The following is a 27,003-nucleotide window of genomic DNA, read 5'->3' as shown; positions in this document are numbered from 1 at the left end:
ATCACATGCAGTGAACCGAATTGGCTGAAGACTGGCATCTGTGATGCTGGGGAGCTTCAGAGAAGGCTGAGATAGATCACCCACTCGACACTTTGGGGTAATGATTGTTGCGAATGCTTCGGCCTTATCGGCTTCTGCTGGGCTCCTCCATCATTGAAGATTGGGATATTTGTGGAGCATCCTCCTCCAGTTGTTCACCACCATCCACGACTGGATGTGGCAGGACTGCAGAGCTTAAATCTGATCCGTTAGTTGTGGAATCGCTTAGCTCTGTCCATCACTTGCTGCATATGCTGTTTGGCATGCAAGTAGTCCTGTGTTATAGCTTCACCAGGTTCACAGCTCATTTCTAGGTATGTCTGGTGCTGCTCCTGGCATGCCCTCCTGCACTCTTCATTTAACCAGGGCTGATCCCCTGGCTTGACGGTAATGGTAGAGTGGGGGTATGCCGGGCTATGAGTTTACAGATTGTGGTTGAGTACAGTTCTGCTGCTGCTGATGGCCCACAATGCCTCATGGATGTCCAGCCTTGAGTTGCTAGATCTGTTCAAAACATATCCCATTTAGCACAGTGATTGTACCACACTACACAATGGAGGGTATCCTCAATGTGAAGACGGGACTTCACCTCCACAATGACTGTGCGGTGGTCACTCCTACCGATACTGTCATGGACAGATACATCTGCGGCAGGCGGGTTGGTGAGGTTGAGGTCAAGTATGTTTTTCCCTCTTGTTGGCTCCCTCACCACCTGCCGCAGACCCAGTCTAGCAGCTATGTCCTTTAGGACATAGCCAGCTCGGTCAGTAGTGGTGCTATCGAGGCACTCTTCTTGTGGACATTGATGTGCCTCACCCAGAGTACATTCTGCTCCCTCAGTGCTTCCTCCAAGTGGTGTTAAAGATGGAGGAGTACTGATTCATCAGCTGAGGGGGGCAATACGTGTTAATCAGCAGGAATTTTCCTTGCCCATGTTTGATCTAATGCCATGAGACTTCATATGGGCCAGAGTTGATGTTGAGGACTCACAGCGCAACTCCCTCCCGACTGTATACCACTGTGCCGCCACCTCTGCAGGGTCTGTCCTGTTGGTGGGACAGGACATACGCAGGAATTGTGATGGTGGTGTCTGGGACATGACCTGGAAGGTATGATCCTGTGAATATGCCTATGTCAGGCTGCTGCTTGAATAGTTTGTGAGACAGCTCTCCCAATTTTGGGGCAAGCCCCCAGGTGTTAGTAAGGAGGACTTTGCAGGGACAACAGGGCTGGGTTTGCCATTGTTGTTTCCAGTGCCTAGGTTGATGATGTGTGGTCCATCCCGTTTAATTCCTTTTTACTGACTTTTTAGCCATTTTATACGGCTGAGTGGCTTGCTGGGCCATTTCAGAGGGCATTTAAGAATCAACCACATTACTGTAGGCCAGACAGGTGAAGACAGCAGATTTCCTTCCCTTAAGGGCATTAATGAACCAGATGTGATTTTATGACAATCGTTTCATGGTCACCATTAGATCAGATTTTTATTGAATTCAAATTCCACCATCTGCCGCGGTGGGGTTTGAACCCCAGTCACCAGTGCATTACCCTGGGTCTCTGGATTACCACTACACCACCGCCTCTCCCTGTTGATCACTGTGGCATCATCCTTTGCATCATGCTTTCCCTTGGTAGCAATGCCTGACGTGGAGACTGGAATTTTCCGGTCCCATCACGGGACGGGGGGGGATCCCGCTGAGGGTGAGGTGGCGCCTCCACCAGAAGCCCATTGACTTGCGGCAGGACCAGAAGATCGCAGCAGTGGATGGGTGTGGAAAATCCCGCTGATAATGTCTTAGGCATTTTCTGGCACTCTTCTTCGGTGTTACCTGTGATAGGATTGTGTGTGTTGGCTGGCTCCTATTACATTGCCTGACCAATTAAGGTCATTAAAGCTCTTACATAGAGAAAGTTATATTCAGCCCAATGTTTGGCATTTGCCAATTGGGTTGCTACTGACAGTCCTAGCCACCAACTTCCAGTGTGCCTGAACAATTCCGTTCTGAAGGCCTTCTGTCCAAAAGTGCCTGGTCCCTGTTTACTATTTGGTAAGCAACACTTCCACTGCAGCCTCTGAAAAAAGTTACATGACCTGCAGCAGACCTGTCAGTCATTTTGCAAAGATTTACAAACCTGCCTTTTTAAGCTGTTCCAAGTGATTAAATCCCTCACCAGCACTGCATTTCCTGCCCCAAATGGGGAAAGCTCCAAATTTGTGGCTTAGCCACCCCTGGCAGCCTACCCAGCCTAAGTTGATTTCATAAAATAGAATGGGGACAATGGTAGATCATCAGGCAGGCAAATATCCAGGCAACCAAGATTCCAAGCAATGATAATAGGACAAGCTATTGCATTTAATAGAGTCTTGTATAGTCAGTGTCCTGATAATTATGCACAAGAAAAAAATGAATGTACTCAATTTGAACTCAGCTCTATGTAAGAAAGATTAATTTAGACATTAATTAGTTCTGTGAATAATATGAAGGGCTTCAACTTCTGCCAAAATTGCAAAAAATACAGAATAGTTGTTAATGTTAATCAATTCTCTCATCATCAAAGAAAACGAGCATTTAAGCATAATGCTTTCAGACATTTTGTGAATGAATCATAAAATTGTAGAGTGGTTATATAAGGAGGCCATTCGTCCCATTGAGTTCATGCCAGCAAAATTCCAATGATGAAATCCAGTGTTTTTGAGAGTTCCCTTTATGGTTAAAAGCATATAAAAAGAGCATTGAGCATAAAGGTATTTCAATAATTAAGTAAAATGAACTACATTAATTTACCATGATTCAATAACACTGAATATTCCAGTTAACTGAATCTTTAAGATGTTATCTGCAAGCTTTATATAGGCAGCTTTTTCTGCAAGGCCCGACAAACTCTATTTCAAAGATCAGATAAACACCTTTTATTCTTGTTTGTCGGTTCATATAGATGCTCAGCTGGAATTAAAGGTAATGGGTTGTCCGCCATGATTCTCGGCTCACTCAAAGTAGGTCTTGCCCTTCTCAGGCAAAAATGCACACCAGCTTGATAAAGCATACAGAACCATGGGTTAAACTTTCACTGAAGCTTTCCTGATTATCTGCAGATGGAGTTACAGAGTTATAGTGTTGAATTTTACTGCGGGCTTTGGCACCCTGACACGAGCTGAAAAGCGGGTTCTGAGTCCTCACTTGCCGGCAGCAGGACTGGCTCGAGGAATTTACCGCGGGCAGCCTCCTAATTGACGCCTGCAGGCCTGCCGTCCATTTAAGCCCTTCTGCTATCTCTACCTGCAACCTGGGATGCAAGCCAAATAGACCAGTTGATTATCCACTTTAAGCATAGCCAGTAGAGTTGCCAACGGTGGCTGGGCATATTCTGGGAGATGTCGGCGGAAGTGAAATCATGGAAAGCTAGTGGCGTGTGCGAGCAGGATCTAAGGGACTGTGAGAGAGGAAAACACTCCAAGGCCTCTATCAAACCCAGTGCCATACCAACTAAAATTTGCTGCATAAATTCTCACCAATTCAAGCAATAGTTTATTTTTTTAAATCAGCTAGGACTAATTCCATATGCCCTTAGTAGTAAAGTTATGTAATTTTTTTAGCAGCAGTGCTAGCTCCTTTTACCTCTTCAAGTCACTCGGCATGAAAAAACAGGTACAGACATTCATGCATGCAGTACAGGTACACGTCAGTACCAGTTAACCTTTTCTGTCATCACACTGCCGTGCGCGTAATCAAATCACCATTTTACAATGAAAGGTGTTATGTACAAATTATGTGCATTATATTAGTTTATTTGCTTAAAGTATTGTTTTAAAATCTCTCAATTGCTTTCAATAGCCACCAGGAGATTGATGACGATCCCAGTAGACTCCCAGCCATTCGGGGAGACTAGGCAACCTTAATAGCTAGCTGTTCTGCTACATACTGCATATCAATTTTCATCCCATCCATCATCTCTACCCACTCCACTTCTACTAATATTTTGTCAGCATTATCTTCTGTAGTAAATACCACTACAAAGTACTCATTAAGTATTCTAATGTTACCCTGTGCCTCTAAATATATAACGCCATCTTTGTCCCTAAGAGGACCCACCCTCCTCTTATGGCATGCTTACTATTTACATGCTGATAGAAGATTTTTTGGTTACTGTACCTTTTTATATTAGCTGCCATTATTTTTTCATATTCTCTTTGCCAGTCTTAGTTTCCTTTTCACTTCTCCTCTCAACTTATTGCATTTTGTTTGCTCTCACTTGAAGAATTAATCTGACATACATCATACAATCTCTTCTTTCTTTGTTTCATCATATTCCCTATCTCTCTTGTCATCCAAGGATCAGTAGCTTTGGTTCCTCTGCCCTTCCATCCTGTTGGTATGTACATAGCCAGTACCTAAAACATCTCCCCCTTAAAGTTCACCCACTGTTCTGTTACAGATTTGCTTGTCAAACTTTGATTCCACTTTACCCTGGCTAGATCCCCAATCAGATTAGCCAGGAGCTCTGTTGTGCCAGCAGCACCATGTTCGAGGGGGTGACCACTGCTGGTACTACAGCCGGAACCTGAAGAAGAGGAGGTTATGAAAGCTGGACCGAAGGTAAGTCCGGTGTATTGATGGACCCAGGTTGGCAAGACCCTACGATGGAATGAGGAAGATGTGAGCCGGATTTGAGAAGCCAGGAATGTCTCAGGGCTAAAGGAGAGGAGGGGTATGACCTTGGGTGAGGGGGAGGACGGGTAGTAGGGGGGGTGGATGCCTCTGATTGGCTGGTTGCCCAGTAAAACCAGCTGGGCTACTTGCTTGGCCTGGGCCTCCACTTGCCATGGGTAAAATAGTGGCAGGGACAAGATGAAGCACTTAATTGGCTACTTAAAGGTCTCAATGGGCCCAAGGGTGAGCAGGCCACCTGATGCCTCCATTGCCCATTGTAAAATGGGAGACAGGTTGACAGCAGGCCACATGCTGCTTTTTATAAGCCCCTGCCTTCAAACAGAGGGCAGAGGACCATAAAATCCAGTCCTATGACTGTAGATGTTATATTACATACTGTGGTTAAGTTCTTCTTGTTGCTTTTTGGAACGTTGGCCTGCATTACTAATCCTATATTTGCATACACCAATCATGTTATGCCATTGAAATGGATAGTAGAATAAATAAATTACAAAAATGAATGGAGTAACAGAAAGTGCATGCTATTTTCTAAAAGTATTTTGTGAAAATGAAAATAAACACAGAGATTTCAAGTGGCTTTTTTGTTAGGTATTGAACAATCTTTATTAGATAAAAATTAAACATAATTCCATAAGTAGAAAGCAAATTATGTTGTACATCTTCTCAGGGTTTGAACATGCATTATTGACGTTTCTGATAAATAAAGTAATTCCAACATTCTTCAATTGGTTGTTAATCAGTTGCTGGTCACTTTATAATTGTTTGCTAATTAAATAAAATAGTAGAAGCATTTTTCAAGCAATTGGACAGAATCTTAAAAAAGATAGTTTGTTGCTTCTAACTTCTAACTACCTTTGACAAAACATTGTTCCACTATCTGCCTGATGCAATTAGCTTTCATCTTCACTCTGATATATGCTGTCTTTAAAAATTAATAGAATATGCATGGTGCAATTGTTAATTGCTTGGTTATTAATCTAATTTGAATGACTTTAATTTTTACAGCAATAATTTTCACTGACAGAAAATTCAACTAATTTAGCAACCTCACTTCTTGTAAATTCAGATTGTGCATGCTGGGAATACAAATGAAACTAGGGCCAGTGGATGGCATATTACAACCATGCTAGGAATAATGAGTATTGTCACCACATGTACAAGTAGAAAATCTTTCATTCTCCAAAAGCATCAACTAGGAATGTCAGAATATATTGATCGAGCAAGATATTACAATGTGCAAAACCCATGACAATCATTTCTGCTGTATTTTTCATGACTCAATAATGATGATAACCATAATCATCATCATAGATCAATATAAGAGGGGATCTAACAAGCCCTTTTGTGCTTGAATAAAGGAGTGACGTTATCAGGAACAATGACATGTCTAGAAATACATATAGTTATTGCTTAAAGATGACAAAGCTATACTAAAAGAAAATGGCTCAACTATGGAAGATTTAGAAATCTGTGAAAAGGTAATAATGGATATTTTGTTCAGTTGCAATGACAAAATAACATGGTATATTAAAATATTTCTGGAATTCATTTGGATAGTTATGATCAAAAGTCTTGAAATGCCAACATTTTCAAATATATAATCTGACCTGTCTCCTTGTAGGGGGTGGTGGTGTGTGTCAGCTTCACCTCTAACTTCTGAGCGTTTCGAATCGCTCCCACTCCCTGGGTTCTAGACCTTGGACTTATTTGTGGGTTGTGACAAAGTGCAGCAGACAACTGGTTTTGGTGCAAGAAAAAAAATTCTGAGTTTATTGAAGTCACAAATGAACTTATAACATTAGATTTACACTGAGATGATACAGACCTACAAAGTACACTTAGTTAAGAATGGGGAACATATGGCATAATGAGGGAAAATCACGCTACTAATCCCCTTATCCTTGTCCCACCCACAAAACTTAATTGAACTAGGAGAGGTCAGGGATCATGCTCACCAACCAGGGTTCCTTGACAGTTCGAAATCCAGCCAGGTAAGCCGGTTGTAGTTTTGGGGTACACTCTTTGTGTCCTTTAGGGCCTGCCGTCCCCATGTGGTCCTGGTCTGTGGAATCTGCGAAGGTTCTTCAGTTGGGTGGAGAGCGCGGTTGTGGGTGGTTGATCTGCGTGGAGGGCTGCGGTTGCGGCCTTGTTGTCTTCGGTTGAGCCTGCCACCCCGTGCCCCTCGCCGTGATGTTGCCTGCGGGCGTGCAAACCTCCAGATCTCCTCCCTCCACTTGGCTCAGCTACCTCTCCCCTGCTTAAACTCTGCTTCAACCGCTCCAAAATCTGCTCACCCTCCTGTGTCAGCTCCACCTTCGTCACTGGTGGCCCAGTTATACTGTTTTTTTGAATTTCTTATCTGACACCAAATCAAGGTTTGTTCTTTGTCTGAGTTGGGCTTCTTCAGGTGATTGTTGTCTCATTGTTTTTAATGGGCTCGCATGATGTTTATCGTTATCTTCCTGTCCCCGTAACTAGTCTTGAACTGAAAGCCATTCTATATGTGGAGTATTGATGGGTTCGCATAATTGCATTGGTTGCGGCCTTCCTGCCTTAGTAGTTAGTAGCGATTATTTATGCAAGATTTTGATGGGCTTTAGTTTTGTGTAAGGTGAAGTCTTTCTTTGGGTTGATTGTTTTAAAGAGAAGAATGCGTATTCTGTCTCCTCTTGTTGTCTGGTTACAGGCAACAATCCACACTGCACTCAACAAGCCCGGGCATGTCCAGTCCCAGGCCTTCATGGGCTGCCTCCTGTCTGCAGGGTTCTACACTTAACTCGCAGTTGGGTCCTCTGCCATAAAAGTCCGAAAGTCATATCCTTGTAGATGATATGAAAAATGTGGGAATTTTGAGAACCCTTCACCTAAAACCATGTAGATTTAGAAAGAGAAAAGGAAATACTGGAAAAAGTACTCAGCAGGTCTGGCAGCACCTGAGAGAGAAAAACAGAGTTACCGCTTTGAGTCCAACATTCTGAAACTTCCGAAGAAGAGTCATATTGGGCTCGGAATGGTAACTCCCCTTTCCTCTCTCCACAGATGCTGCCAGACCTGCTGAGTTTTTCCAGCATTTTCTGTTATTATTTCAGATTTCCAGCATTCTCAGTATTTTGCTCTTTGATTTAAAAAGATCTGCTTCACAGTTAAGACAGCTATTGCAGCTTTTTCCACAATCTTAGCATTTAAAAATATGTAGTCTTGGACACTGTGCTTTTGTTGTGAGAAAAAGCCTGCAGAAAGCATAGGCCCATGAAAAAGCAAGAGGAGTTGTCCTGATCTCCCCCAGCAATTTCAACACGGGGATCGTTTTCAGCCCATTATGCTGTTTCTCTGAGGCTTATGCCAATCCCCTGCTGAAGCTACAGTGGGAAACAGGAGGACAGCTATGGAATTTCAAGGCTTTTTCACTGAATTCTTCAAATAAATCTGGATACATAATTTATAGGTATGTATTATCCACTCTTGAGCCCATAGCGAAGAAAGCAGAAGCCACTATCCAGTAAACAATTGTAAAAATTTCCTCTTTCCTATTAGAAGCAAGGTATTTTGAACAAAAAACGCTGCACATTTTGTTTTAATTTGAAAATCAACATCTTTAAAAAAGGTAAGGTGTGATTTTCTTTACTCAAATCAATAAATGATTTTTTAAATACACTTTTCGTACAAATTCACATCTTGATTCTTTAGATGAAAAGAGAGAGATTAGAATGGTAGCAGCTATGTGTCAAACTGTCTGAAATCCATGGCCAGAATATAATGCTCGTCGGGAGAACACGCGACCAAGCGTAAAATAACGCGCGATGACATCGGGCGAGCATCCCAACGTCATCGCGCAGTCACGTGATATTTTGGTTGGCGGGTGCACGTGGGAGTCGGCAGCACGCCCGCCGACAATTAAGAGGTCTATTAAGGCCATTAAAGTTATAATTGGGAGAATTTTTTGCTGCCTGTCCAACCTTGTGGTTGGCGGGCAGGCAGAAAGGCCAAGTGGCCTTTGCAATTTTTAGGAAACCTCATCTACGGGTGGGATAAGGTTTCCAACAGCAAATAAAAATAAAATGTAAATTTTAACATTTCATTAATAACATGCCCCTGCTCATGTGACAGAGTCACAAGGGGGCATGTTTTATAACATTTTAAAAATCTTTATTTTTAATGTTCCAAACTCTTCATCTCCCTGAAACAGCTCTCTGCTTCAGGGAGTTTTTCCAACGCGCACTTGCGAACATGCACAAACTTGCACTCTCACCCATCTACTATTAAGAGGCCTAATGCCTATTTTATGCTCTGCCCTCCCTTTATGCAATTGGTCTGCCCTGAATGCAGCTATCAAGGATGACATAAAGCTTAAGCAACAGTCTTTAAATAGACCACTGCCAGCCTACCAGAAAAGGTAAAAATACTTGCCTGAATAGAAAGCCAAGAGGTGAAGGATTGCATTAAAAACATGGGCTTCTTTTGACCCCATCACCGCTTCCTCCAGCAATATCCTCCCCCTTCAAGCCACAATCACTGACCTTCCCCATCCACTGATTGCTGGGGATCCATCTGCTTACCTGCTCTTTGCTTGAACACTATCCTGTCACTGTGTCTTCAAAGCTTTTCTGTGTAGTCAACACACTGTGATTTCAACACTCTCGGATGCTGTGCTATTGTTGCAGTCTGACCAAAATGTCAAGGGACTTCTCATTTCATGTAGCATGATCTAAGGCTGTTCACCATGTTATACCTGTACTTAATCTTGCTGCCAGGCTGCTTGACCACTGCTGAGCACCATGCTGTGTTGTTATAAAGATATAGGCACTAATTGCTCATTAGGGATTCTGTCAACACATTGTGGGTTCATTTACTGAGATTAGGCACATGAGAACATTTATACAAAGATAGAAAGCATGAAGACATCAGAGCTGTTCTGTGTTCTGCTCACAAGCAAAAGTGAAACTAAGACTGGATTGAATGACATACTCCCCTTCTAGTGATGTCATGCTGCTATCCTTTAAAGTTATCTGACAATACTTACTGCTGTAGGTGCTGCAAATAATTTACATCATGCGGTAAACTGGTGGTGCTTTTCATTCTCAATGCTTCCACACCTTTCCTTTAAGTTTCTGCAACCATTTTGAATTAGTTTGCCCTGCTATATTTCCAATCCTCTGGATCAGTGTCTGGCTGTAAGACGTGCATTAACTGCTGGCTGTTCATCACATTAATTTAAAAGAGCATAGATCCTATACCAACTCCTTTGTTTTAGTGCAGGAAACATGTGTTCCACTCTAAAATCACCCCTATCTTACCAGTCAGGAACAATTTGGTCACCTTAGGGTACTTCACTTCATACTAAATACACTTTAGTAAAATAGGCATAAAATAGATATCCTGAGAAATAGCCTGCTATGCCTTTCTATGGTCATTAATTTTAGGAAAGAATTTGACTAAAGGCCCTATAATTTCTCATCTGCATAATTACATTGATACCACTACAAGCCAATTTAATCTAGTCAACTGCAATGAACAATGTGCATTTTTCAAAATATATTAAAATTGATTAACAAATGAACCGGAGTTTCTTCATGATCTATTAGCACAGCAGTAATAATCGCTCTAACTTGAGAAAAAATGTAGTTTCTTAGGCAATGCACTCAAGCTAAACATGAAAGAGCTGATCTGTCAAAAACATTAAATTAAATTAAAGGAGGATAGTATAATTTCATGATTCAGTAGAAGGTTACTAAATATCCATGAGACTTTAATTAGCTTATTGGACCAAGGAGTAAACTAGATCCAACCAATTTGAAAAATTTCCATGGCTGTGCAAAATTCATGGTGTAGCACCTGTAATTTTGGTGCAATGGGTGCCATTTCCAGTTTCAAAATGGTATCCACAGCACATGCGCACACACATTTCTGGTGCTGGCCCACTGGGCGCCATTTTGTTGAAAGCATTAGCAAAGGTGCATCTATTGGAAGTATGCAGAGTAGGCAGGTTGTGATATCAGTGTTTAACACTTATTTGATGCCGGCTTTGCTATTTTCTATCTGAATGCTCTAGTTAACACTTCAATATTATGCATTCAGCAGCAGCAATGCCCACCCCCGCCACCCAGCCCCCACCGTCCACCATCTGTGCTATTTGTCAACTACTTCAGGGTGATTTTTACAAGCTGTTGCTGAGTTTGTGGAGGTATGTAGTGATTTGTACTATTATTTAAATTTGCTGAAGTCTACAGGGAGTGGCCTGTCTCAAGTCAGGACTTGGTCCTGACTTCAAGGATTCGTCTCAGATCATCTGCTTCCAGTCATGGGTACTTTAGTGCCTCTGTCCCCTTGGCTAGTAGCATGACAGGAAGAACGAGCAGAGATGACAAAGAGGAGAGCAAGCTGCTTGAAGAAATAGTCGGATATGGGGAGAATGGCTTTTGATGGGAGGCCTTATCCACCCTGGTTTTTCAGGGAACAATTACCTTACATTAACCTCAGCAAGGAATAGTGCGTCAGACGTTTTCACTTTACTAAGAAGGTATTCACTGAAATCTGTCACCAGCTGCAGCTACTGCGGCCTTAAAGCAGAGTGAGGACAGTATTACCAGTGGCCATGTAGGTGACCATGGCCATGAATTTTAAGTGTCAGTTTCCTTCCAGGCTGAAGCAAGTGATATTTCAAACATCTCCTAGTTTGCCATTCACTGTTGTAGAGGGGGTTTACAGAGGTTTGTATGCAAACAGAATGGAGTACATCTCAACTTCTCTTGTTTAGAGAAGCACATGTAGCGAGAGTGTGGCTTCACAAGGATTGCAGGCTTCCCCATGTTGCAGAGTACCATTGGCTGCATGCACATTGATTTATAGGCACCGCAGGTCAATTCTGAGATGTATGCAACCAGAAGGGATTATGCCTCAGCTGGTATGCGAGCATCTGCAGCACATTCTGCAGGCCAATATCTGGTATCCTGACAGCAGTGATGGTGTCTTCATTCTGCAGCAGCCCACTGTGCCAACTGCATTTGAGCCCCCATGAGAAACAGGAAAATGGTTACTGAGCAACAAGAATTATCTGCTGACCACTTGGCTCATGACTTTGGCGTGCATACCATGAAAGCCATGCTGCCAACATGAAATGTGATTGAGTGGACTATTGAGGTGATGAAACATTGCTTTTTTTGCTTGGACTTCTCTGGAGGACTCCTGCAATATTCAACAGAGTGCATGTCTAGACTTGTGGAGGTCTCTCGCATATTGATGTGGCACCATTCGGGGGCATTCCTCATGGCTAGTTACACAGAGAACAACAAAGGAGAAGGATGAACAAGGGAGGAGGCAACCAGCCTATCCTTTTTCTGGCTGGGCTTGTTGTAATCGACTTACCCACTGTTGTCCCAGTGAAGGCAATCCTAATTCCACTCTAAAGAACAGCCTTGGGTGGCTGGTTGACAGGCAATGGCAAGGGCACTGGTGCAGTGGCAGAGATGAATGTACGATTGCTGTCATCCTGAGAGAGGACAGTAGGTTTGTGCTCCACAAAGCCACTTTCCCACAGAGCCATGCCTCGGCACAGATTGCTGGGCTGCTGTGAGACCTTGTAAGTCCCTTTGAACACTGGTATCTGCAACTGTAGCAGCAGTTTGAGCTGGCCTGGCAACTAGCTCAGTTTGCATGATCTGAGTTTAAGCTTCCACTCCCACTATAGCAAGCAGACGCTGGGCAATATCTGCTTGGGCTGCAATGGAAGCTAAGACATTGGTCATCTGGCACTCCACCATAGCCACAGGTGTACCCATGGAGTTGGCCATCACTTTAACACTGGAGAGGATGGACGCCAAGCTCTACACAAAGCCCTGTGCCAAGTTGGTGCTAGACTCCTCCATGCTACTTGACAATGACCACAGCCTTCTTAGCAGGTCTAACAATGCACCAAGCATTTCTGTGCGCATTCCTGATCAGCCTTCTCCTGTAGACTGTCCCATTGAACTTCTCATCTGAGCCCTCTGCAGAACTCATATGATTCTTTCCCTCCAACAAGATGGCACCTGTGTTACCTTTGTACCTTGCTCTACATTTAAGCCAGCTGTGCCCAGTGCCTCCCCACATGCATATCCTATTTCTAAGCTACTCTCTAAAGTTGCCTCAGTGTCAGTATCTGAGTTGGTGGCTGAGAGTGCAAGATTGAGTGATGGTATTTCTTCTTCTTCATTGTTTTTCTGTTCTTCCATCTCTTGCTCTTACAACATAGCTTGATTAGAGGCAATCTTGGCTATCTGAAAGGGGAAAGACACAAGGATATGGATGTGGTGATAGAGGGAGGGGACATTAAAAGGTGCATGCTTACCATCTGCAGCTTGTAGATCAGAAAAGATTGTGGGGCGTGAGAAGGAAGATTAGGTAGGAGGATACCATCATTGTTGATGGCTTCACTCATGATGCTGGCCATGGCATCAGTTTTGGTCACTCCAGTGATGGAAAATATTGTCTCTTGATGGGCTTGAGTACATGAAGTGGTTAGTTCTTGCAGCCTCTGGCTGTACACCACCTTGTTCTGCAAATGAGAGGGAAGTGTATCATTAAGGATGTTACAATTTGCTTGACTAATGTGACTGTTATCTTTGAATAGCTGGCAGTGTGTGCAAACTGTGAGATAGTGTGCAAGGCTTGCAGCAGTGCTAAGTGTGTGAAGGTGAGGTGAAGCTATGAGTGTTAGGTATGAAGCTGATTGATAGGGATTGGTGATAGGTGAATAAAGTGGGATGGTGAATTGAACAGATTCTGAGACTAGTGATGCAGTTGGTGGGATGTGGCATTTAAAGATACAGTCAATGACCTTGATTGACCACTTGTATGGGATCATTGAATGTCTTGCACCACTGCATTCAGGTCCTCAGGCTTGTAGTGATTTTATTGTCTGCAATGACTATCCGTTCTCCCATTGCCTTCTCAGAATTTGTCTGGAGGTTGTCCTGGCTCCCTGTGGATAGAAGGCATCCCTCTCCCTGTCCACCTCCTGTACCAAGCTCTCCAGCGTAGCATTTGTGAACCTTGGGTATGGTCTCTGCCTTGTTGTGCCATTAGTCTGTCTTCTTGAAGGTCAATCTCTCTTTCCAGCCACGTCCAACATCTGCTGCAGCCAGAATGCACTTCCCCTTTAAGTAGTGCAGACTAGCTTTAAGTGGTGTTAGCCTCTCAAACTTGGCAACTAGCTGTGGCATGTCTTCAGGGATATATAGCATTAAATGTTATTGCTGTTAAATCATACTTTTCAGTTTCAAATGCTTTTATTCATTTATTTTTGTCATTTGGTGCTAAAAATTAAAGTGATATGTATTTGCTTATTTTTAGCCACAGTTAAAGCCATAAGTCATTTCACTTAGCCATGAAATCAATGTCAATCAAATGCTGAAACAAAGAGATTGGCTTAGATCTGCCGGTCAGCAGCAAAGCATAGTGATGATTGCTGACCAAGATTATAAGCCTGATCTTACCATTTTTTGTCCTTCAAGCAGGGCCTTCCTGTCCCGACATGAGGAGTGAGGCATTGCCACAGAGATTCATCAGGTGGAGGAGAAGGGGTCAGGAGGCTGCAGTCAGAAGAGAGGATAGCCTAGTCAGCTGTCAACGTGAGTTACAGGACAGTTTGACCATCTGATCTTGTCTGTCTCTCAAGAAACCAGGCAACCGCATTGTGAAAATACATTAGCAGATATTTGTATCAGTATTTTTACATTGATATCGATTTATATGCTAAAGGATTTAGGTTAATAAAAGTTTTGCTTGTAACACAAGTAAAGCTTACATTGAGTCATTGATATCCAGAGTAGACCTCCCAACCACAAGGGTTAAGTAATTGATCCAGGGTAGGGGATAGCCTACATTAACAATGCCGAATGTCTCAACATTCACTGCTGCTGCCATCAGAAGGTCCGGGCCATCATTTTGGAACTGATTGAATTACTGAAATGTCTTTTTTAACACGTTGCTTTTTTTTTCTTGTCTGACCTAACATTCTCAGTCCTAATTGCAGCACGGGATATTTGATTTCCAGATTTAGAAAAAGGAATCTGTGCTCTAATGTTACCTTTGTACTCAGATGATTTTATTTGTTGTGGACTATGAAATTGATCTTTTAAGATATAACCTGATGATGGTTGTGTATTATTAGTTGCAAACAACAGTGAAAGGATTAATTTTCAAAGCTTCTATTGATCCCCTTCACTGTGTGAGGTTTAAATGCAAAGAGAACTGAAGATGCAATACTAAAAAGTGCATATACACTAATAATCTCTATCAGTTGTGTTAAAAAAGGATATTAAACTGAGCTTGATGATCATTCCCTTTAATAATATAATACAACAAAGATGTCAAAAATATCTGATTGGTAATTCATCTGTTCCTGAAAATGGGAAAATTGGTAAATCAACTCTGATGCATGTTTGAATATAATGGGGTAGATTTTCAACTTGTTGTCCAGATGTCAAACTAGCACTGAGGTTCGGCTGCCCTTTATAGAAAGCTGTTGATTTTGCTTTCTATTGATTTCAGCAGAATTGAAAATGAAATGGATTACATTAGATGGCCAGTCTGCAACACTGGGTTCTTTGGAAAGGAAATGAAGGTTGTTGATGGGGCTAGTAGTTTGCAAGGAATGGGGGTGTCAAGGGTCCTTTTTTTTAAGGAGAGGTGTGCTGACAGCAGATGTGAAGGAGAGGAAAGCAGCAGCTGGGGAAAGAAAACTGTTAAAAATATTGGCTAACATGGGAATTAAAAGGCCAAATAGGGTGACAGTCTGTTATTGGGATTCATCCTTCTCGAGAAGAGATGTTGCTGGAGGTAATGGTCTTCTGTTCTAAACCATTTATTAAAATGCTAACTACTTACTAAGGTTAGAGGAAAGCAAGACATAGCTGGAGCTACTGGCTGAGATGCTTCACACAACACCTCTCAGTGGGTGACATAGCTGCCTATGCACATGCTCAGTATCTAACATTACAGTTAACCTTTTACTCTACATCTGCCCCCAAATATTTATCCCCATACTATTATTTACACATCCCCTTACACCTCCCCCCAAATTCTCTTGCACCAGTGGTGTCAATCTCCGACTGTGTTCTCAGCTCTCTTTCAGGATGTGTAGAAGGTATGTGCTACATGTTCCTCTTCTTGGAAGACACTGGCCTCCTCAGACAGAGATTTCTGCTTCTGATCCACAGTATAAAGGTGATGTTTTCTTTCCCTTCTTGGCACTTTGGGGAAAGGTTGGACTGCTGGCTGCTCTTGCTTGAAAGGATGAAGCTTGTTCAGCTCCTGTGAACATTTGTACATTGCAGAGAGTCTACAAACTTCGATTCCTGCAACAAACAAAGTATTATGTAATGCTTCATCCAAGAATGAATCAGATGGACAAATAGAAGGATAAAGAATATTCTGAAGAAAAAATGACAATTGTCCTGCTAATACTGTAGGATTTTTTTTATATGTAGGCAGTGGTTCAGCTTGCACACTGTCTTTGGTGTGAGCTTACTCCTCAGTGGGCCTGAATATCTCTGGAACTTCATCAGGATGTTTGCCGTCTTCAAAAAGCAAAGCAAGGTTCAGGATCTCCTCCTGTGACAAATCATCAACATCAATAACATCTCGGTTATCATCCTCTTCTTTCCCGAAAGAGCAAATTAAGGTCTATCTCCTGCTGTATTTAGCCTCACCTCGAAGAGACATGAAAGATCTACCATGTCCTCTTGTGCTGGTAGGGGTGGAGTTTTGTCTATGAAGACTGGTTCTTGAATGGAGGTTCCTTTAACAGATTTCCACTTTGAAATAAACTAACTCGCCACACCCATGGCACTGTGCAATTCTGGTGGGGCATTCTTCCCGCCTGTGGAAGTTCTTCCTGCCGCAGTGGGGATGTTGGAAAGTGGTGGTTGGCACCATTTCAGGGTGTTTCCCTGGTTGCTGCCTCGCTATGCTTTTGTTTTTACAACCCACAAGTTGAACAACTTCATCAGGCTGTTCTTGGGAAATTTCTTTCGCAATCGCTGAGAAAAGAATTATTCTGTCTCCACTCCTCGGCCTGTCTGGTCAGTTGTACAGCTTTGCTTAAATTTAAATCTTCCCGAGATTGTAAGCAGTCAGAGAGATTCTCATCTAAAATGCCAAAGACCATTTTATCTCTGGCCTTTTAGTATTCCATACTCACAATTTTCAGCCAGACGGTACAATTTATTAATGATGGAGTCAATCTCTTCAACCTGTTTTTGACTGGGCTGATTAAATGTCACCTCTATGACGATATTTTTACAAATACTGAAGTATGGTTCAGGTTCTGATGAGATTCTTGTAGGAGGCTGTCTCTTTGTTCACGCCCTGTCTGGTCAGTACATCGTCTGCTATGTACCCAACAAAGTACTAATTTGAACTTTGGCCTGTTTACTCGCAAGACCTGAGGTGTTGCATTATCTGGTAAAACACCTCCACAAATTTAACCATTGCTCAGCCTTTTACAAATCCGTGCTGCCTCTCCTTGATTAATTCAAACCTTTCCAAATGCTTGTTGATTTCTTTCCCCTGATTATCGCTTCTAAAGCTTTACCCACCACTGATGTTAAACTGACTGGCCTGTACTAGCAAGGTCCTTTCTTGAACAACGGTGCCACATTTGCCACCGTCCAGTCCTCTGGCACTTCCTACATATCTGGGGAATATTATGGCAAACCGTTTCGCTATTCCTACCCCAACTCCCTCTAGCAATATGGGATGCAAGACATTTGAACCAGGTGCGTTAATCCACTCTATGCATAGCCAGCCTTTCCAGTACACCCTGCCTATCAGTTTTCACCCCATCCATTACCTCTACCATCTCTGTTTCTAAGAATATTTTGTCAGCATGCTCTTCCTTAGTAAACACTGATACAAATAATTCATTCCGTGTTACAGTCTTGCCCTGTACTTTGAAGCATATATCACCTCCTTTGTCCCAACTAGTACTCACCCCACCTCTTACTACCTGTTTACTATTTACATGCCAGAAAATTATTAGGTTCCCTTTTATGTTTACTGCCATTCTATTCTCATATTATCTTATTTCCAGTTTTATTTTCCTTTTCACTTCCCTTCTCAACTTATCATATTTGGCCTGGTTCTCGCTTGAACAATTCACTTGACATGCATCATACATTTTTTTGTTTCATCATGTTCTCTATGATGAAACATCATCCTTGTCATCTAAGGAGCTCTGGATTGTTTCCCCTGCATTCACGCTTGTTGGAATATACATAGCCTGAACATGAAACATATCCTCCTTAAAGATTAGCCACTGCTCCATCACAGTTTCTCCTTTCAGTCTTTGATTCCATTTTACTAGATCCTTTCTCATCCAATTGAAGTTAGCCATCTTCCAATTTAGAAGTTCTATTTTAGATTGTTACTTGCTTTTCTCTCTTTCTAATCTGAAGCTTATGATACAATGATCACTCTTACCCAAGTGGTTCACCTACAGACATTTCGTCCACTTGGCCCGGCTCATTCCCACAGCACGAGATTCAGCAATGCCTCCTTCCTAGCTGGACCAAGAACTGGTCAAGTAAGTTCTTCTTAACACGTTTCAGAAACTCCTCCCCATTCTTCCACTTTACTCTAATATTATTTTGATCGATATTTGGTGAATTAAGGTCCCCCAATAATACCATTCTATAGTTCTTACACATCTCTCTGATTTCCCTGAAGATTTGCACCTCTACCCTTCTCTCACAACATGGAGACTTATAAAATACCTCCAGTAGCATTAACATAACAAACTTTAAATTCACTCTTGGAATGTCATCATCACAATGATTGAAATACCTTTGGCTTGCAAATGTAGTTGAATTTGTATTTACCGAAGTCCATCAGCTTGGAACCATAATTCAGTGTAAAAATACTACCTATTGCTACAGTGATAGCAACAGAAAACATTTCTATAGTGCTCATTATATACAAAAAAGTGTATCAAAGACCTTTATGGGACAGCAGATAATGGGGGATCACCTAGTAGACGGAAAAAAAAGGAGAGTCAGGAGAAATGAAGATTAATCAAAGTTGGAAGGAGAATTTTGGAGACAGTGCAGGTGGCATTGAAGGAAGGAATTCTATAAGGCTGGCAATAATGATTGACGGAAGCTGATGTTGAAGGAGTGGAAAAGCCACAAATCCTAAAAATGAACTTATCCATCCAGGAGTTCATTAAATTTTGAATCCACCTTTAAATTTAGTATTGTAAGGCTAAAATCTTTGATTTGACATGAGCTGTTCAGCTTGTTGTAGGCTGGCTGTATGTTGATGCCTATCCACTATCACCATAATGAATGTTCAATCAAAAATGGGTACTGCTCTACCCCTTGAATAATGATGCTGTTTCATGAATCATCTATTAGAATCATAATGTAGAAGTAGACCATTCGGCCCATCATGCCAGCTCTTTGAAAGAGCTATGCAAATGGACCCACTTCGCATCTTCTTTCTCAATAACCCTGTTAGGTGTACTCTGTTTAGTTTCAGTCATACCTCTCCTGACTGGGGGACAGGGTAGAGTTAGGCAAAGAACCAGATGGGTGTTGTCACTGAGCCAGCAGCTGAATGCATCATAACAATTCGCTCAAGAATTATTGAAGCACGTGCATCTAATTGATACCAACCTTTTAAAGTGAAAGCAGAATAACTCATCATGAAGCAGGTAATTTACAATGGTAGCCTTTTCCAGGAAAAAAGAAAATCTATGAATAGAGAATACTGCAAAGTCTGCTGGTATGCAACATCAATTTGCCAAAACAAAATTATAAACAAGCAGTCTTACTGTCAAAGAATTATTTTTTAAAAATTCTAGTGGTGGCCGTTTATGTTCTTTATAAATTTACACAGTAATGTCACACACGTTTTAACTTGTTTTTCATTTTCAGTGTCTACTTTCACACAATTTTCTGCCTACTATAAAGAATATGGATAATCATTGCTATCATTTTGACTAGTGTATGTTACTGATGCCAGAAGGACAAAACCGAAGATAAGAAATGATGACCAAAACTCCCTGCTAAGCAAGTTCAAAGATAAATTGCTTGTGAATAACTTGAGTTGCACACAAATGATCATTTTATGCTTAGAGTTATGTAATGAGCAAGTACAAGAAAAAAAATACATAAATGCAACAAAAATTTACATATGCTCATTAAGCATGCTGTCAGATAATGATGCCATACTCAAGCTCATCCAATCCCTATCAGTCCCTAAAATCTATGTTGCATAGAATAGGAATCCATGCCATTATTGCTATTAAATTCTATCTATTCCATGTTTGTTGTCTTGGGTGTTTATTCAAAAAATGCTGGAACATGGTTTGGCTTACTAAATGATAATTATGCAGTCATAATTGTGGGGCTGTTTGTTGATGATTACACAGTGTACAGCTCCATTCGCAATTCCTCAGAAAATGAAGCTGTCTATGCCTGCATGCAGCAAGACCTGGGTGGCATCCAGGTTTGTGTTGATAAGAGCCAAGTAACATTTGGGCTATACAAGACCATCTCACTAACAAAAGAGAACATAACTGCTTCGACTTGACATTCAATGGCATTACCATCACCGAATCTCCCACCAACAACACTTGAGGGTTCACCGGAAACCAAACAGGATCAGCCATATATATCCCATGACTACTAGAACAAGTCAGAGACCGATTAATCTACAGCAATGGCTCGCCTCCTGACTCCCGAAGACTTTCTGCCATCCTCAAGGCACAAGTCAAGATCTTGTTGGAATACTCTCTAGGAGGCTGGATGAGAGTGTAACTGCATTTACATTCAAGAGGCTCAATGTCATCCACCAGATTTAAACACCCTCTTCCACTACCACTGGCGTAATGTGGCTGCAGTGTCTACTACCTCCAGGGTGCATGCAGCAATGCACAAAGGTTTCTTGGCAATGCATTCCAAACCTGCAATCTCCAGCATCCTAGGAGGGGGAAAACAACAGGCGCATAGGGACATGACCGTCTTTAAATTCTCCTCCAAGTCACACACTGTCCCACCATGAACATATTGCCATATCTTCATTGTCACTGCATAAAAATCCTAGAACTCCCTATATAACAGCATAGTGGAAGTATCTTTACCATATGGGCTGCAGCAAATCAAGAAAAAAAATCCAACACAGCTAAGGATGGATAACAAATGTTGATCTTTCCCACATGATGAGAATGTAATAATCGTATGGTCACAAGAATAATATCTGCATTCAGAATGTTATAGATGCTATTCAGCTCTCAAACTAATTCAGTTCCTGTTTTGGCAAGGTAGATTATTTCTGACCTTTGTTAATAGATAGTTATTATCACTAGAGGCCGGGTTTTCAAAGGGCCGTGGAGTGAGGACTCATTACGGCCAGGATTTGAAAATCATGGTCCCAGAGGTCGTCTTGGGATCCTGATGTCTCCGGAATAGTTTACAATTTTCAAAGGGCTGGCAGTGGGGAGGGAATGGGAAATCTACTCATCACCAATTAATGATCCCGTGAGTTCCTTAAGATTGTTAAGGGGTCAGGTGTTTGGAAAAGCAATTTTGGAGTCTGATTTCAGTGATTCCAAACAGTTTGGTGCATGTTAGTGCAAAGCTGTTAGGGAGCAAAAGAATATTCATTTCTGTTTGTCTTTAAATGAAATTGAGAGTCAACTAGCATCTGATTGAATGCTGTACCTCAATATGGCCGTCTTAATCTTCCTAGCTCTTTCAAGGGCCATCTTCTCAAGGGCAATTAGGGATGGGCAATAAATGCTGGCCAATCCAGCGACGCCCACATCCCATAACTGAAAAAGTGAGCTGCCTGTTCTCCCCCAGCATGGCTTCTGCATTCCTTTGCTGCTGGCTTAAGGCAGGCAGACAGCTCCCGCCTTCTGGAGGCCCTCGGCACCTCTAATTGGACATTGAGCTCGCCTCATGCTGAATTAGGGCATTAGCATTTATAGTGTCATGACAGCAACACAGTTCAGACATGGGGGCAGGTCCCGAAATTCATTCGGTTGTCAGGTTCCCAACATTGCATTGAAAATCTGGCCTCAGATCTCTAGGAATAGTAACAATAGGCCGTAACTTCCGATGAGCATCGGTAAGTGCTTGCCTGCTGGAATTAGAAGAAATAATTACCTAATTACCTGGTCTTGAAAAGTACGTTGCCACTTCCGCTCGCTAGATCTGCTTGGGGCCTGCATTGAAAAACTCCTTGCAGACACCAGAGACATGTAGCTCCAGTGGATTCAAGGCAGCCATGCTCCCTTTCCCCCTTTTTTTAACGGCACTTGATGGGATTGGGGGGGGTTTGTGGGATGATGGGGGTGGTCCAGGGAGTGGGCCGGATGTCTGGGGGGTGTGGGGGGGGGGTGGGTATCAGTCGGAGGTATGGGGGGCATCCGAGGTACGACGGAGAGTGGTCGGGGTGGAGGTCAGTTGGAGGTTCAGGAGGGTTTGTTGGGGAGGATGCAGTTCAGAGGTCCAGAGGGGTCGTGGGGTGGGGAGGTGTCCAAGGTGTGGAGAGGTCGTTGTGGGGGGGTGGGGGGGTAGGGGCGATCCAAGGCCCAGGGATGTGGGTGGGAGTTGGAGGTCCAGGGGGGTTCGTAAGGGGGTCCAATGTTGGGGTTAGAGGTAAGTTCAAGGCCCAGGGGAGGGGGTCGTGGTGTGGGGGATCCAAGGTTTGCAGGAGTCGTGGGGCGGGGGTCCAAGGTCTGGGGGTAGGGGTGGGTGGGAGTCTGAGGTCCATGTGGGAGTTTGGGGAGAATCTGAGGTCGGGGGAGGAGGTCAGTCGAAGATCAGGGGTGGGGGGAGCGGTGACAGGGGGCCAAAGGTCTGTGGGAAGGGGGCTCCGAGGTCCGGGGGCAGTGGGGGGTGTCAGAGGTCGGGGGGTGTTGGGGGTGTCCGAAGTCAGGGGTTGTGGATTTGAGGGGTGGAGTGTGTCAGATGTCGTGGGCGTGGGGGTGTCGGGGAGGGGGGGTGGGGGGAGTTACATGTGGGGGGTCGGGAGCGTGGAGTGAGTCCCGTGGGGTCAGTCTGGGTCTTTATAATAGTTACTCAGAAGTTAGAAGAGGTTTTAATACTTCAAACTTTTCCTGAGTAACCGTTGGTGTAACCCCAGTGGAACCATCCCGAAGTTTGTGATCTAAGCCATATTTTTGGATGGTTCCCAGTGCAACACAATTATCCAGAGGAAGTTTGCACTTCTGGGCAATTGCCATGCAAACCCTTATCCGGGAACTTCCCAGATCCCCAGCGCATCTTTGGGTTACCCCCCCAAATCCGATGATGGGGAGTTCGGAAGTAACGGGCCAATATCTGCTATTGTTTGTTCAAATTATCGTCTTTTATATGTATTCTGCTAGTGGTAAATTTGTGTACCTTTTAACAGTGACAAGATATGTTATGCATTAGCATGTGATTTGTACTGGTGATTCATTGAACCTAGCTATATTCTGCAGGCCCATTCATACATGTCATAACAGTGAGGTGTGGCTGAATGATCTGACAGTGGTCTGGTTCTCCAGAGCCCTTAACTGATCATTCATTTTTAACAAATTGCTAATTTGTCAGCAAATAGAGCACTTCCCTAACCCACTTTAAATTCAGATATGACTTCCTAGGAACCAATCTTTACTCCACAACAATTGAGATTCTGCTTTGCAGCATCTTTGAAGCGCTTTCATTGACCGTCAGATTGGAATTTTTCTTCTTTCAGCTCTGAGTACAGAGCAGTCTTAAAGAGTCTATCATCTGACATGATTTTTATGCTCAACTATCCTCATTGTGTATTCACCATCAAAGCCTCAAATCTAATTATTCCTGCTTTGAGGGTTTTGCCCAGCCATTTGATGTTAAGAACTCCGTGAAGGCCACTCAACTGAAACTTCTCTAACTCCTTGATACACCACAATAAAATATGAATATCATCACCGTAGCACACTGGACTTTAATTTGAGTTTTCAATCTGATGTCATGTTATTTCAGGAGCGCATCTGACCTTCTAGCAAATAGCAATTAATTGTTTCTTCTTTTGAAAGTAAGAAGAAAAATCCATTCCTGCCCGACCCATTCTGACACTTCTTCCATTTTAACTCTAAATAAAGGACAGCACCCAAAACCATTACTAAGGAGGATGAAAAAGATTTGCCAGTGTCTCTTTGCTTCAGGCCATGCAGGAAAGACAATATCCATGTGATCATTCACACTCCCTACCAAGCACTAGTTCATGTGGCTCATAACCTCATACACTCTGCTTTCATAAGAAGGATGCCTATAGAGCATGTTGTTATGGTCGCAGCTGATGTTACTACTGGACAAGTCAGATTCCAGGATGGAACCCAGCTTGATAGATCCTAACTTTTATTTTTTGTTTAGAACATGGAGGGTGGCTACTGAACAGAGTCACAGGAATCAGCTGATGAACTTTTAACAAAAGAATAAACTATTTATTAAACAAAAAACATGAACTATATTTCAATACTCCTTCACTCACAACTATACTGTTACAGATTTATACAGATTTGTAAGGATAACAAGTTACACATACTGCCTGTTCACAGTAAGTACAAAGTCCCTATAAACCAATAGGTGACCTCTGGTCAGACACATCTCACTCTGAAACCAAGTGACAGATGCCACCCCAAACAGATGCTATGGATCCCTCATCAACTTCCTCCCTGATGCTTATCACACTGTGAGCCAATCGGTCTTACTAAACTCTATCTTTCACATGAGGGTTTCCAATCTCCACTCTTGAAGAACTCACTTTGGAATCTTCTCCCAAATGATGCTTTCTCTTGGATGCCTTCCACAAGGGTCCGCCTCCAGGGTTTCGATCTCTCCTTCTGATGTTCCTCTCCCCTGGAACACCATGTGCATTCGAGTTTTGCTTTCCACATACTCTCTCTCAGATACTCAGCTGTGCCCACAGAACATCACTGCTTCACATGCCCATAACAAAGAGTCACCAACCTTGGGATGTCTCCTCGGATCTTCTGGCTTCACACAAGCCCATTTTGCCTTGATTCTGCTCCCCACAGGTTTCTCTCTTTAATTCACAGCCTTTTCCTCTGCTACTTACTTTAACTTCACTGAACAGGGTCTGTTCCAGATTTTCTGACCCCGTTCCTTGACTTAGCTAATGTCTTGGGACCTTTTTCTGTCCCTACTTCCTGGTTTTGGGGCTTTCTGCTTTTCTTTTGGGACCCGCTCCCTGCGGCTCGCTTCCTGCCTGCTCTGATAATTTCTGTGAACTGGTCCTACCAACTGAGCTCAAAATGCTTTTCTGTTTCTCTCTGTCTCTGTGGGCCCCTGTTGCTAGGCAACAGCACAGTGTTCCCTACTTTGTCTTAACTTCCCTGAACCACTTCAAGGGTCATAAAACTTCACTAAAATGTAGGTATTCAAACAAACCCATAGATTTGCAGGCAACATTCTCAAAAATAAAACTAGATCCCAGGCTTTTAAACTCACAAATAGAACATATCAATTAAACTAAAACTTAAAGCTAAAATATCAATTTAAAGCTATAGCTTATTCCTAACACCCACCAATACAAATATAACTTACTTAAGCTATCTCTAGTTGCTAACTAAATTGTCGGAATTTTCTGTGCCTCCTGACATCAGATGTGTTTGGTGGTGTGAGCGGACAACATGGTGAGAAGGCCAAAAATTGATTTCACGACATCCGCTTAGCCCATCAATGGCAGGCTGCATCTCCTGCCATAAGACCTCAGGAACCTCATTGTAATACATCATCATAAGACTATGTCATCATAAGACTAGCCTGCTACACTCAACCCCCAAGCTCGATCATCCGCCGACATTGGCGTGATTGCTCACCGACGTGTTTCACAGCAGCATATAAGAGGCTTGCACTTGGTGGACTGCAATTTGAGGGGAACTCGGAGGTGAGTGCACAGTAATGTTGCGGACCACTCATGAGTGATGCATGTTGGACTTTAAGGTGCATTTGGGGGGTGGTGGGGGCAAAAGCTGCCCTGTAGTTGAAGGTAGCTGACAAGCACATACAGGGCGGTGGGGGTGTGGGGGGGTGGGGGGTGTGTGTTCTGGGCAAGGAAAGTGGCCATGCATTAGGGACACCTTGTATAAAGTGACCATTCATCTGCAGCTGAGACAGTTCATGTGCAGTCACATTGGTATGATTGGAGTTGGGCATCTAGCATATCTGCCCACTCAAGCAATGCAGAGGCATCAAAGTGCCACCAAGTGCCCCAGAGCATTTCACCCTTGGGCACAGACTGCAAAGTAATGAGCGTTTTAGTGAACTGCAGAACAGTTGGATGACTGGGCAAGTTGTACAATCTCCTTGCTAAAACTGGCCATGGAGAAGACACTGGTGGAGGTGCTCACAGCCTCTTGAAATGTCATCATCACGGTTTGGACCAGTCTCCCCCATAGTTCAAGCGAACAGTGCAGCCTTGCAGTGTGGGTTAGGAGAATGCCTGCGCCTGAGCTGAGAGCACAGCATGCAGTCCAATGGGCAAATCTGCCGCCAATTGGCCAGGTGGAGTCGGGCGGAGGTGGGTGGGGTCTCGGGCAGCCATGCAGCGCACTAATCTCTGACCATCCAAGTGGTGGCCAGCGTTCTCTGGGAATCGTTAAGTGGCCTTCAGACTTAACCAAGAGAGGTTCTTAGTATACCCAAGCTAACCTACATGTCTTTCATCCTGCAGGAGGAGTACATCAGGATCATGGAGCCTGGTGAACTAGCTGTATGCCTCAAGGCATACAGAGAGTAAAGACGACAGAGAAGAGGGTGACTGAGATGCCTGGCTGCGCAGGGGGAGGGGCAGCATCCTCGGGAAGAAGGGATGGCTGGGGCTCCCACACACACTACCGAAGGCAGCGAGCCATCACTGGTTGGTGTCTAGGTAGACACAGGGTCTATAGATGCCGCCTTTCATTCCTGCAAATGACCGAGAACTAGAGCCGCTGAAGACTGTGCATGCCTAGGGAACTGTTCAGTCACATCTGCCAGCTACTGCAGGATTTGGCACCATGGGGATATGGAAGGCATCCACAGCCAGTGGATGTGAAAGTGACAGCAATGTTCAATTTCAATGACAGTGGCTCCTTTCAGGGAACCACAGGTGGCCTCTGTGGGATATCACAAGCCTCCAACCACAAATGCATCCACGAGGTCATGGATGCCATCTTCACGAGGGCACACAGCTTTGTGCATTTTGCCCAGGGTCGGGATGCAAGAGTGATTGTACTTGCTGAGATCTTGGGTTTCCCACAGCTGCAGGGTGCGATCGG

General features: G+C 43.3%; 1 long non-coding RNA gene across 1 annotated transcript in view; it reads left to right on the top strand.

Annotated features, from left to right (window-relative positions):
- LOC144694182 (uncharacterized) overlaps positions 1-19,666 on the top strand; it is a 100,817-nt gene extending 81,151 nt beyond the window's left edge. The window contains exon 3 of the long non-coding RNA XR_013579670.1: positions 19,622-19,666. This is a non-coding gene — a long non-coding RNA (uncharacterized LOC144694182). The remainder of the gene's footprint in view (positions 1-19,621) is intronic.
- The last annotated feature ends 7,337 nt before the right edge of the window (positions 19,667-27,003 follow it).

The sequence above is a fragment of the Cetorhinus maximus genome, chromosome 19 (genome assembly GCF_964194155.1).
Source record: "Cetorhinus maximus chromosome 19, sCetMax3.hap1.1, whole genome shotgun sequence".
NCBI lineage: Eukaryota > Metazoa > Chordata > Chondrichthyes > Lamniformes > Cetorhinidae > Cetorhinus > Cetorhinus maximus.
The sequence above is the reverse complement of the archived record's forward strand: the minus strand, read 5'-3'. Positions and strand labels throughout refer to the sequence as shown.